Source organism: Lissotriton vulgaris, chromosome 3_1, assembly GCF_964263255.1.
Source record: "Lissotriton vulgaris chromosome 3_1, aLisVul1.2, whole genome shotgun sequence".
Classification (NCBI taxonomy): Eukaryota; Metazoa; Chordata; class Amphibia; order Caudata; family Salamandridae; genus Lissotriton; species Lissotriton vulgaris.
In genome coordinates, this window is record NC_141689.1 from 1,483,866,450 (window position 1) to 1,483,878,529 (window position 12,080).

General features: G+C 45.2%; 1 pseudogene; it reads left to right on the forward strand.

The window, feature by feature from the left end:
* Positions 1 to 223: 223 nt before the first annotated feature.
* Positions 224 to 1,163, forward strand: LOC147728053 (uncharacterized; annotated as a pseudogene).
* Positions 1,164 to 12,080: the final 10,917 nt, after the last annotated feature.

Sequence of the window (12,080 nt, forward strand, 5' to 3'; positions counted from 1 at the left end):
TCCACACCATCCAGGAGTGTAATAAATACGTCCTCAGGAACCGCTGATCACAGGCGGGGTAGTATTGACATGCGAAATTGAGAGCTGTGACTCTATTTACATACATACGTGGCGTCACGGAGTACAGCAATATTCTCAGTAGAACCTAACGCAGAGTAAACAGTTGAAACAGCAGTCAGTACAGATATTCAAAATATCAACAGGTGGGGATCCACACAACAACATGGATGAGGAAGGGGAGAGAAGACGGGAGGCATCGTCATTATTTGCTAGAGCTCCTGGCAAAGGAGGACCCAATATACCAACACAGGGTAAACCTGCAAGTGATCTCCTAAATGAACAACTCCGCAAATATGAAAGACTCAAAAAACAAGAAAGTGCCAAATGGTGGGAGGCAATATCGTTGCAGGACTATGTGGACAAAAAAATGGTGCCAAGAGGCCTAAGAATTTATATCACACCGTCCCATGAGTCATTGAACACTAAAATGTTGGAGGAATGGTCACAAAATTCCGCTAATAGTTCAAAAAACATGATGTGCATATCAATTAAATATGCATGGGCAGATCAAGATGTAATCCTACAGCAATTAAAAGAATTGGAGGATGAATTTTTGAAAAGTAGTGAACAAGGGACAATAAAAAAATTCAAAGAAGATCTAAAAAGGCAGACTAAAGAAGCACGAGGAAGACATCAAATATCGGAAACAAAGAAAACTACACTGCGATTGCGGAGATTATGACAGTGGGCGCATCTTGACATATAGCCCAAAGTATGATTATTTATACAATCAACTGGATACTACAACAAGTAAACAGAATCAGACTTACACGGAAAGTGACCAAACAGGAGCAAATCCAACAAGTGGCTCTGAAACTGACACTTCTCAACAATCTACAAGCACAATTTCTCTAGTCGACATCACCAAGAATCCGGCAAATTTTTTACAGGAATTCCGAGTGTTAAGAACACGGCGCAAAAAAGAAGCAGATATGCTACATCAACCGGAATTCAAACAGAATCCAACACGAGGACGGCCAAGGGGAAGAGCAAGAGGCAAGGGAGATCGCGACAGAGACAACTCAAGCTCCAGCAGAGGAGAAGAAAAGAACAGCAGAAAACCAGTGGGAACCAAACGTGGGGGTTACAGAAAAAGAAAATAATGATGGATGAACTAACGGTAAATAAAACAATTATAAATCTTTCATCAACAACACTTACGTTGAAAGAAAAACAAACCCTTTGTTTGGGAATCACATTTTGCCCCACGGAACTCTTTCATTATGCAGATACAAGGGTTGACATTTTTAAATTGATTAGGAAGCTTAAATTGTCAAAATGGCACTCACTAGTGAAAAAGAAACCAGGGACCAACCCAGAAGAAATCGTAAGTGCACCTGAACTCAAAGTGGGGGATGTTGATATGTTACAAACTGTTTACTCCCTTGGAGGCCTTACCTCTGACAATTAACTGGATCAAGAGGTCGTGGGAGTGAGAGAGACAAGAACTGATAGGGCTGCTAACACTTCTTTTAAGCCAAAATCAGTGTTCTATCCTACCCTTCCTCACAACTCGATTGATACCTTTCATGAGGTGGTGACTAGAGAACTTACCAAATTAAAACACACCCGTCCCAAACAGAGAAGAGGAGACATCAATCTGACTAAAGGAGAGATGGATTTTATTTTTTCTCTAGCAGATGATAAAAATTTTATATTGAGACCCTCAGACAAGGGAGGGAATATTATACTGTGGGGTAGAGAATTGTATATAAAAAAAGCATTGTTTCAATTGAACGGGGAAAGTTCTACTGTACTAGCAGTATGAATGAATAAAATACTAGTATTACAGAAACATGGGAACAACTCACTGAATGGCATAATGAGGGATTACTTTCATGGCATGAATTCCGTTTTCTCAAGAGAGATTACCCCAAACTTCCCATCTTCTACCTTCTACCGAAGGTTCATAAAAATCCAAGAGAACCTCCAGGTAGACCTATTATCTCCTCCATAGGCAGTATCAATGAAAACCTGTCTAAATACATTGATCATTTTCTCAGGGAATTTGTTTGTCAATTACATTCCTATACTAAGGACACTACAGACTTCTTAAATAAACTTGAAAGCATCCAGTGGTCAGAGGGCTCTCTGCTTATCACTATGGATGTGAGTGCCCTTTATACCATCATTGATCACATTCAAGGGATGGAAGCTAGCTATTATTTCCTGAAAAAGAGTGAAATAGGCTTTCGAGAACACACACTAACATGTTAATACAAATAATGAAATTATGTCTGAGAAATAATATTTTCATGTTTGATGGGTCAATTTACAAACAAACCAGTGGCGCGGCAATGGGTTCGACCTTTGCGTCTAGCTTCGTGAACCTCTTTGTGGGCGAATGGGAAGAGGAACTTAGAAATGATGATATGTTGACAGAGGATTTTGCTAAGGTACAAATGTGGATCAGATATATTGACGATCTGTTTATAGTGTGGTGAGGTAGGAAAGAGGAAGCGATTAGTTTCATTGAAAAACTCAATAGGAACATATACAACATACAGCTCACCTACACTATAAGCAAAGATCATGTAGAATTCCTGGACACAGAAATAAATGTGGTCAAAGGTAGACTAATCTCTAGTTTAAACAGAAAAGAGACGGCTGGGAATAGTCTCCTCCACACCCTGAGTGCTCATCCAGACCCCTTGAAATGGAGCATCCCCTATGGGGAATTACTCAGAGCTAAAAGAAATTGTAGTGACAAAGATGGGTTTGCTTTAGAACAAGAACGTATGCTATCTAGATTCCGGGAAAGAGGGTACCCCGAATGGGTGCTGATGAAAGCTGTGAGAAAAGCTGCAGAAGTAGAGAGATCAGAAACCCTAACCCCTAAATCGAACATAGACAGTGAGACTAACCCAACTAGAATTATAACTACTTTTCATCAGAGATCAGACAAAGTCCGCAAAATCCTAGTGGATAACTGGAATATCCTACAGTCAGACACCATAATAGTACCAGAGCTGAACGAAAGACCCCAAATCACCTATAGAAGGGGGAGAAATCTCAGAGATATCTTGGTGAAAGGTGATATTTCTGACAATAAAAAACAACATGTGCAGGGCCTCAAAGGGTTTTACCCATGCAGACATTGCAGGGCTTGTAATTCAAATTACATGGTAAAAGAAGTTAATATTCCTGCACACATACAAAAGCGCAAAATCAAACAATTTCTTACATGCAATACAAGTTTTGTTATTTATGTACTCGAATGTCCGTGTAACATGAGATACGTGGGCAGCACAACCTGTATGGCTAAGAAGCGTATACAGGAACATCTGAGAGCGATAACTAATGTGGATGCCCACTACCTAGTTGCTAGACATTTTCAGGAGTTCCACCAATCTAACACCTCTCTGCTAAGATATTTTGCTGTTGAACAAGTTAATGTTGGTAGAAGAGGAGGTAATCGTGTTCTAGCACTTAGAAAGAGAGAATCCAAATGGATCATGGAGTTAGAGAGCAGATTCCATGGGGGTCATAATTTAGACAAAGAACTTGCAACTCACTTATATGAAGAGTAATCCACAATTTAGGGGTTCAGGTTATGCTCCAGGATGATAAACAAATTAGCTGTAATACTAGCCTGTTGATACATGTTAACTGTACTGAACTGCGCATAATGAGAATGTTCAAGCTAGTCTTGAGTTATTTTAATGCATATTTTAATTATGTGTATATGTTTTTTCCAGGAGAAAGGGAAGGGAGACATCACTTTTATTAATGCACTGCACATCTTCCCTACCCTTTTCTTCGGCGAATGATGAAGTCACCTCACTTGATTAAGATAAGGAATTCACTTTTCACTTTTCACTGTTGTATGTTGGACATTTTTTAGGACCTTACTTGGTTTTCTCTTGGGGTCCTGCTGCTTGTATAGAATTAACACAGAATTTGGATATGACAGTGATATATCTGTGCTTTTTGGATAAGGGTAGTAGAGTATTAAATATTATGATCATTCTCTAGAATGTATTGTAAAACGGGCTCCATAGGCACTAGACCACAGGAAATGGGGAAGATACTGGTTATTTTCATATCATTGTGAAAGCAATTGTTAGGATTATAGGCACTAGACCTTGTAATGAAGTCGCTTTCATGTGAAGCTAGAGACATGGCAGACACTATAATACTAATCTAACGTATATGTAAATATTGGTCTTACGTTGTCCTTTTCTGCTTTTTGAGCCCATCGTACTTCTAATATGAAATAATATGATATAATTACATTACCTGTGGTGTACGCATAACAAGGGTGTATTTTCAACACTTACACGTGCAATCGAATGTGAAACTCATTGATTAATACACCATTCAAAAATGGCGGATCCTTTAACCTCGAGTAAGAACATGCCAGGGCTTTCTCACTGTCTATTACACCTTTCCATTGTTTGTGTTTACTTAAGCAAGCATAATGTCGTGTTCGGTAACGTGTGAACAAGACACATTTGGTGTCGAAACGCGTAACGTTTTCTGAGAATAAACAAATCTGCATCTTTACTATCGAGTGCGCGTGATGCTTTCAAGCAAACTGTGGATTTAAAAAAACATATATATATATTACCTACTGGCGGTCGCCAGTAGTTAGTTATAGATAGGATTATTTTGTATAGGGAATCCGCAACATTTTATTGGGAATAACTTTGGCGCCAGTTAAGGAATCTGCCTGAAATTTTCCTCAAATTCGCCTTGCGGCGCTCCGCTCCTTTCCTGAAAGATTGGGGGGGATTCGTCAAGGGGGGGTCGAGATAAAACAGGGGTCCCAAAACGTGTTTTCCCCATGTTAATTTCCATAGGGCAGTTGAACTCATTTTTAGCCCGAACGGCTGAATGGATTGCCACCAAACTTGGCAAAATTGTAGGGACTGGTAGCCCGATGTGCCTTTGCTATGTCTCAAGATATGTGCTCCGGTGAATTTTGAGTAATTTAGGTTAAAAAAATATATATCTATAAGCGCACCCCGGTACGCGCACCGGGGCGCGTACCAGCGCGCTACGCGAGATCGCGCGCGGAAAGCTGATTGGCTCTTGGGTGTATGTCAACATTCGAAACAGTCCGGAGCGGTCGCCATCTTGTGTCTCGGTAGGATCAAGACACAAGAGGGGGCAAAAACAAAGGGGGGAAATGACCCCCTATGTTTGATGTGGGGGGGAGCGCCCCGTACGCGGATCGGGGAGTGTACCGGGCAGCATACCATGGGGAAAAAAGAATGACAGAGTTTTTAAAAAATTTAGCCTTTTTTTATAAATTGGAGGTAGTTCTAAAAAGAACAGTTTTTTTTCTTCTTTTTGTTGTTTTATATTTTTTTATTTATTTTTTTAACACTTTTTTTGGCTTTTATGAACAATTTTTTTTTTTTTTATATTTTTATGGGGACAAACAAAAAACAGGGAATTGTAAACGGCTGAACTGGAGCAAAAAAAATCAGGAAAAAATTAAGGTTTTTTGGTGTTTTACCACAAAAAATACAAACGATTTTGTATTGTCCAAGCTGGGTTTGTATGTTTGGGACCATCTCCCTTGTCTCTTGACCCGATGGAATGGGTGCTTTCTTTTGGAGGTGCTGGGAGAAGATTGGGGAGGGTTTCTGGTCATTTCTCGGACCTCTGCCGCAGCATAGTTGTTAGGGTGCAGGCGTTGCATGTGGCGAATCATGGTGTCATTGCCAGAAGAGTACTTTTTGTTAGGGTTCCCCCTGGAAAGTACAGTGCCACAGATTAAACAAGTAACCTTTGGCGCATTTACTTTTTTGAGGTCCTTTGGGATTGAAAAAAACTCCCAGATAATGTGCTCCTTTGGCTTATATGGGGTAGTACCTTCAGGCAGGAACCTCCTCCTCTCCACCTCCTCCTCCTCCTCTTCTTCATCTCCACCACTGTGGTGTTGTGGTAGTCCTCTTGGTGGTGGTGGTGGTGGCTGAGATGCTCCTGCTGCTGCGGCTACTGAAGCCATTTCTGAGTACAAATTAGTAATAGCTCTGGAAACAGGTCTTCTTCACTCAAAGTACAAAGTGAGAATGAGGAAAAAAGGTGGGGGCTTTCATCATTAGGAAAAAAAACTGTCCTGAACCAATGAAAAGTGTTATTTTCCAAACGGATTGCCAGCATCAGGACGCCAGAGGAGCACGGCGGACTTGCTGTTTAGCTGACCCTTTTGCTACTACCGTCTCCACGACTCGCCGGACCCGCTTTGCGGGTCCCGCAGCGCGTCGCCTGCCAGGAGGCAGCACCAAGGACTCTAGGAGGAACGCGGGGACAGGCGAGTGAACCAGCGGGGCTGCGAGCATAGGCAGGGGACTCCAGTGTCCAGGAGCCCCTGCGCGCCCAATCACCAACACCTGGGCTGCTCTCCCCGCTGGCCACGCCCCCCGCCAACGGAGGTAAAAGCCAACTTTACCTTGTGCCTGTGGGACCCTTTTCCAAACGGATTGCCAGCATCAGGACGCCAGAGGAGCACGGCGGACTTGCTGTTTAGCTGACCCTTTTGCTACTACCGTCTCCACGACTCGCCGGACCCGCTTCGCGGGTCCCGCAGCGCGTCGCCTGCCAGGAGGCAGCACCAAGGACTCTAGGAGGAACGCGGGGACAGGCGAGTGAACCAGCGGGGCTGCGAGCATAGGCAGGGGACTCCAGTGTCCAGGAGCCCCTGCGCGCCCAATCACCAACACCTGGGCTGCTCTCCCCGCTGGCCACGCCCCCGCCAACGGAGGTAAAAGCCAACTTTACCTTGTGCCTGTGGGACCCTTTTCCAAACGGATTGCCAGCATCAGGACACCAGAGGAGCACGGCGGACTTGCTGTTTAGCTGACCCTTTTGCTACTACCGTCTCCACGACTCGCCGGACCCGCTTCGCGGGTCCCGCAGCGCGTCGCCTGCCAGGAGGCAGCACCAAGGACTCTAGGAGGAACGCGGGGACAGGCGAGTGAACCAGCGGGGCTGCGAGCATAGGCAGGGGACTCCAGTGTCCAGGAGCCCCTGCGCGCCCAATCACCAACACCTGGGCTGCTCTCCCCGCTGGCCACGCCCCCCGCCAACGGAGGTAAAAGCCAACTTTACCTTGTGCCTGTGGGACCCTTTTCCAAACGGATTGCCAGCATCAGGACGCCAGAGGAGCACGGCGGACTTGCTGTTTAGCTGACCCTTTTGCTACTACCGTCTCCACGACTCGCCGGACCCGCTTCGCGGGTCCCGCAGCGCGTCGCCTGCCAGGAGGCAGCATAAAGGACTCTAGGAGGAACGCGGGGACAGGCGAGTGAACCAGCGGGGCTGCGAGCATAGGCAGGGGACTCCAGTGTCCAGGAGCCCCTGCGCGCCCAATCACCAACACCTGGGCTGCTCTCCCCGCTGGCCACGCCCCCGCCAACGGAGGTAAAAGCCAACTTTACCTTGTGCCTGTGGGACCCTTTTCCAAATGGATTGCCAGCATCAGGACGCCAGAGGAGCACGGCGGACTTGCTGTTTAGCTGACCCTTTTGCTACTACCGTCTCCACGACTCGCCGGACCCGCTTCGCGGGTCCCGCAGCGCGTCGCCTGCCAGGAGGCAGCACCAAGGACTCTAGGAGGAACGCGGGGACAGGCGAGTAAACCAGCGGGGCTGCGAGCATAGGCAGGGGACTCCAGTGTCCAGGAGCCCCTGCGCGCCCAATCACCAACACCTGGGCTGCTCTCCCCGCTGGCCACGCCCCCCGCCTATCATCCAATGAAGACATACTTGTAGAGTCATAAGGTGCGTAGTATCCCCGCCTCGCGGGAGCGAGCGGGAGCGACCGGGAGAAGCCCGGGACAAGGGCGGGACCGTCTGTGGCCGTCCGGGGCCGGAGGAGGCCGGGCTGGGCCTTATTATTAACATTTTCTTCCTATTTGTAAGCCTTATTAACTGGTATAATTATTATTCTTACTGTTTGTGTCTAAAGTGACGTTTAAGTCCCCATATTTGGAAGGAAAAATACTGTGGCTTTGCTGATTGAGTACTGAGGTTGGTAATAGTCTCGCTCGTTGTATCTTAAAAAATAATAACAAAAATGACTTTAAGGTCTGGTAAAGAGAGGCAAGTTCAGGTCTCCACCTCCAATGGTACTTTTACTGGTACAATTGATCAATTTTTTAAACGTTCTACTGCTATACTGGAGAAGGAGATCGCCTTGGTTGAAAAACGCCTTTCGCTTGATATCATTACAGGCAAGCGTTCTTCACTAGGTAAAATTAATGAGGCTGTCTCCCCTGTCCCACTCTCCACGTTGAACGCAGATAGCAATGTAGAAGCAATGTTGGCAACTGCTTCTGAGACTCACACTGTGGAGATAGTGGATTCAAACCAGGAAAGTGCTTTTAATACTGCGCATGATAATTTACCAAATAGCGGGACCATTTACTTAGATCAGTCCAGGGAAAATTCTGGTCTTTCGGACTCACCAAAACTCAATATTAGTACTGAACTAATGGATTCCCTTTCCCAATCACAACAAACACCCACTCATAACCCTGGGAAACGCAAGAGGATAGACTCACCGGACATGGAGGAACAAACTGAGGGGTTGGGAAACGTCACTCCATCCCCCCCACAGCTACCTATCACTAACGCTGCTGCCCAGTTAGGGGAAGGTGAGACCATGATTAGCATCACAGAAGGGATACTTTTGGCTAAAATTGAGCTGCTATTCAAATCTCTACTTTTACCGCTATTTGAAAGGACAAGGTTATTAAACACTAAAATGGATTCCTTAGATATGCTAGTGAAAGATAACATAGCGACCTCTGACAGAATCCTCCGAGCCTAACATCTGCTGGTCTGACCCCTTCTGTCCCGACCATCCCGAAGCCCACCGTCATGATGAATAATAAAGCGGGGGGTAATAGTTCTAAAGTGGGACCCTCTATACCAAAGGCCCCGCAAAAAACTGTACCCGCTCCCAAGAAAGCAGCTTCTACAGAGAACTCTTCAAGGCCAAAGCCTGTAAAAAACCTGCAGGTTCAGAAAAACCCCACTTCCACTAGGGGCCAAAATATAAGCCATCAGCCCATTGCCAAACCCATCCCAAAGAAACAGTGTGTGAACCTCCCACCGGAGTCAGTGCCTTATACAATCATCTTAACTGGCGTGGCTCCGCTTGTAGATGGTAAGAGGGAAACACACAAGGATCTTTATAATAAGGTTACATTCTGGCTCAATAAAAACCGGCCACTCCCTCCTAACCTAAATCCCGAAATACTTAATGTAAGGAGGGTGGATTGGATAGGTTTTGGTAAGAAAGATCTTGAGGGGGATTGTGTGGTGGTTAGCTTTAGAGAGCCTTGGGTCGCCGAATACATCTGCAGGGAACCAAGATCCGGAAGAGTTGGGGATGTGCAAACTTTATTGTTGCATTATTTTTACCCAGCTTTATATGCAAATAGATCCCACACTCCGTTTCATCACTCAAGAAGGGACAGGTCTAGAGGGAGATTCCATTTTGACACTCCGCTTTATCCAATGTTCTATCCCCAACTTGCGAACCGGTTTGCTCCCCTTTCCGGTCTGGAAGGTGTGGATTGACATGATGTAGAACCCTTGGTTACTGGGCGTTCTAGTGCTGTAGTAACTTGCTCTCCAAATAATGTGAGTGCCCCTGGGGTAGAGACTGTCCCAGGGTCAAGTGCAATAACACAGAGTGTGGTAACAAGGGAAACATTTTCGTCTAGTATCCCTAGACCTTCGATCACTAAGGATGTTGTGAACTTAACTGCCAAGATGGCAGAGAAAACAACTCACACCCTCGCAGTCTTGTCTTGGAATATAGCGGGTCTAAAGGGGAAAGTGTCAGAGGCCGACTGGGGCTCCTTTATGGATTTACACGATGTAATTATCCTACAGGAAAGTTGGTCAACTGACGCTATTTATCGGGTTGGCTACCTTAATTACTATAAACCAGCCTGTAAAGGACCTAAGGGTCGCCCTTCAGGAGGTCTGGTTATTTGGATTAGACAATCCTTAGCTATTACTATCACAGACCTTCCTACTCTGAGCAATGACATTTTAGCCTTGAAATTAACCGGTAAAAATAACCAGGACCTTTTCCTGATTAACATATATGCAAGAGGGCAACCAGGTGGGAAGCCTGCGGGAGTGGTAGCTGAACTTGACTCCCTACTGAATAATATTAGTAGAGACAAATGTGTCATGGTGGCAGGTGATTTCAACTGTTCTTTCGAACCGTTTCCTAATCTTGATAGTGGGGGATATGGGGAAATTGATCAGATTTGGAATATTCCCCCTTTGTCTATTCCTCCAATTAAAAAAGTCACGGAGGCAGTTATGCAGTGGTTGGGTCTTTGTCTTGAATGGGATTTACGTGCAGCGAATGGAAGGACCAAATCAGACTCGATGGGAAAAGTTACATTTGATAATTCCCTGACATCGAGCCGCATTGATTATTTTTTGTTAAGGATAGAGTTTTGGAAAATATTGGTGGACATGGAAGTAGTCACAAGACCTGAGAGTGATCATAACCCCCTGGTAATAACATTATCAGTGTATGAGGGTCTCCTCATGAATTCTGCAACCAATATTGTTACAGCAGACGCTGGTCTTACAAATGATTGCAGAAGGGTACGATGGGCTAGGTTCCTAGACAACCCTGCTACTACCAACAGGGTTGCCACGGAGGTCTTAGCGGCTACAAAACTGATGGTACCCATACTTGATGCTGGAACCCCACTTGATCAAATCGGGACGATTCATGAGTCTCTTTTTAGTAAAATTAAGTCTTTTTTTATTGAACCCGTAAAAGGAAGAAATAATGGCCCAGCACAAACTAGGATGAAATGGTATGATAAGACCTGTAGTATTGCCCACAGCTCTCTGTTAATTGCTATTAAATCCAAATCATGTACGGATATAAGGATAGCTAGGGTTAATTATAGGAAAGCATTAAAAGTGGCAAAAATCACATGGGATGATCAGCGTTGGTTAGATTTATACCAGGCAAGCACCTCATCTAACCAACAAAAATTTTGGGAGGTTGTGAAATGGGGAGGGTCGGGGGAACTACATACTCCGGTAAACCATGTCCCTGCAGAGCAATGGGTCAAGCATTATGAGGCACAGTTCAGCCACACGGAACGGATCTCCCTTACTACTATTAGGGAAGATGCCAGTGTGCAGTCTGAGGTGTCCTCACTTGATCACATTGTTTTCACTGAAACTGAAGCTATCTCTGCTCTTAAACAAGTGCAGAATGGCAAAGCCCCCGGCATGGACTGCATCCCTGCGGACCTCTTTAAGTATGATCAAACACACTAGGTCCCGTACATAACAATCTTAGCAAATGCAATAGCCAGAGGGACTAGGATCCCAAACTCCTGGAAAGGGGCTGAGATCTTGCCAGTGCACAAAAAAGGGGATAGATCTGATGCGGGAAACTACCGACCCATCAGCCTCATCGACGCCCTACAAAAAGTAATAGCCAGAATGCTGTTAGGGAAAATCCATAAGTGGATGTCAGAAGTCGATATTCTGTCTCCAATGCAGGCGGGTTTTAGGGCCCACATTAGCACTGTTGATCAGATATTAAGATTTGTCATGATCTATTGGAAAACTGTGTTACTGAGAGACGGGAAGATCTTCGCTGCATTTGTGGACCTCAAATCAGCGTTTGATCTGGTCCCCAGAGGGAAGATGTGGGCAGCATTGAGAAGGATGGGGGTCCCTATTGCACTACTAGAACTTACCATTAGGATGCATGAGGGAAACTTTGCAAGAGTCAGATGGGGTCGTCAGGGCCAGGTTACCGAATCCTTCCCCGTGACCCGCGGTGTGAGGCAGAGTTGTGTCCTGGCCCCCACCCTATTCATACTCTTCATTAACCAGGTGGTTAAGTTCCTCTCAGATACCCCCACTGATGCTCCTTCACTGGGTGGGACCAAATTCCCTCTTTTAATTTTTGCAGATGATACTCTCATACTGGCCAAAACACAGAAGGGTTTACAGGCAGCAATAAATAAATTTATGGACTTTTGCAATGAGAACGATCTTGAG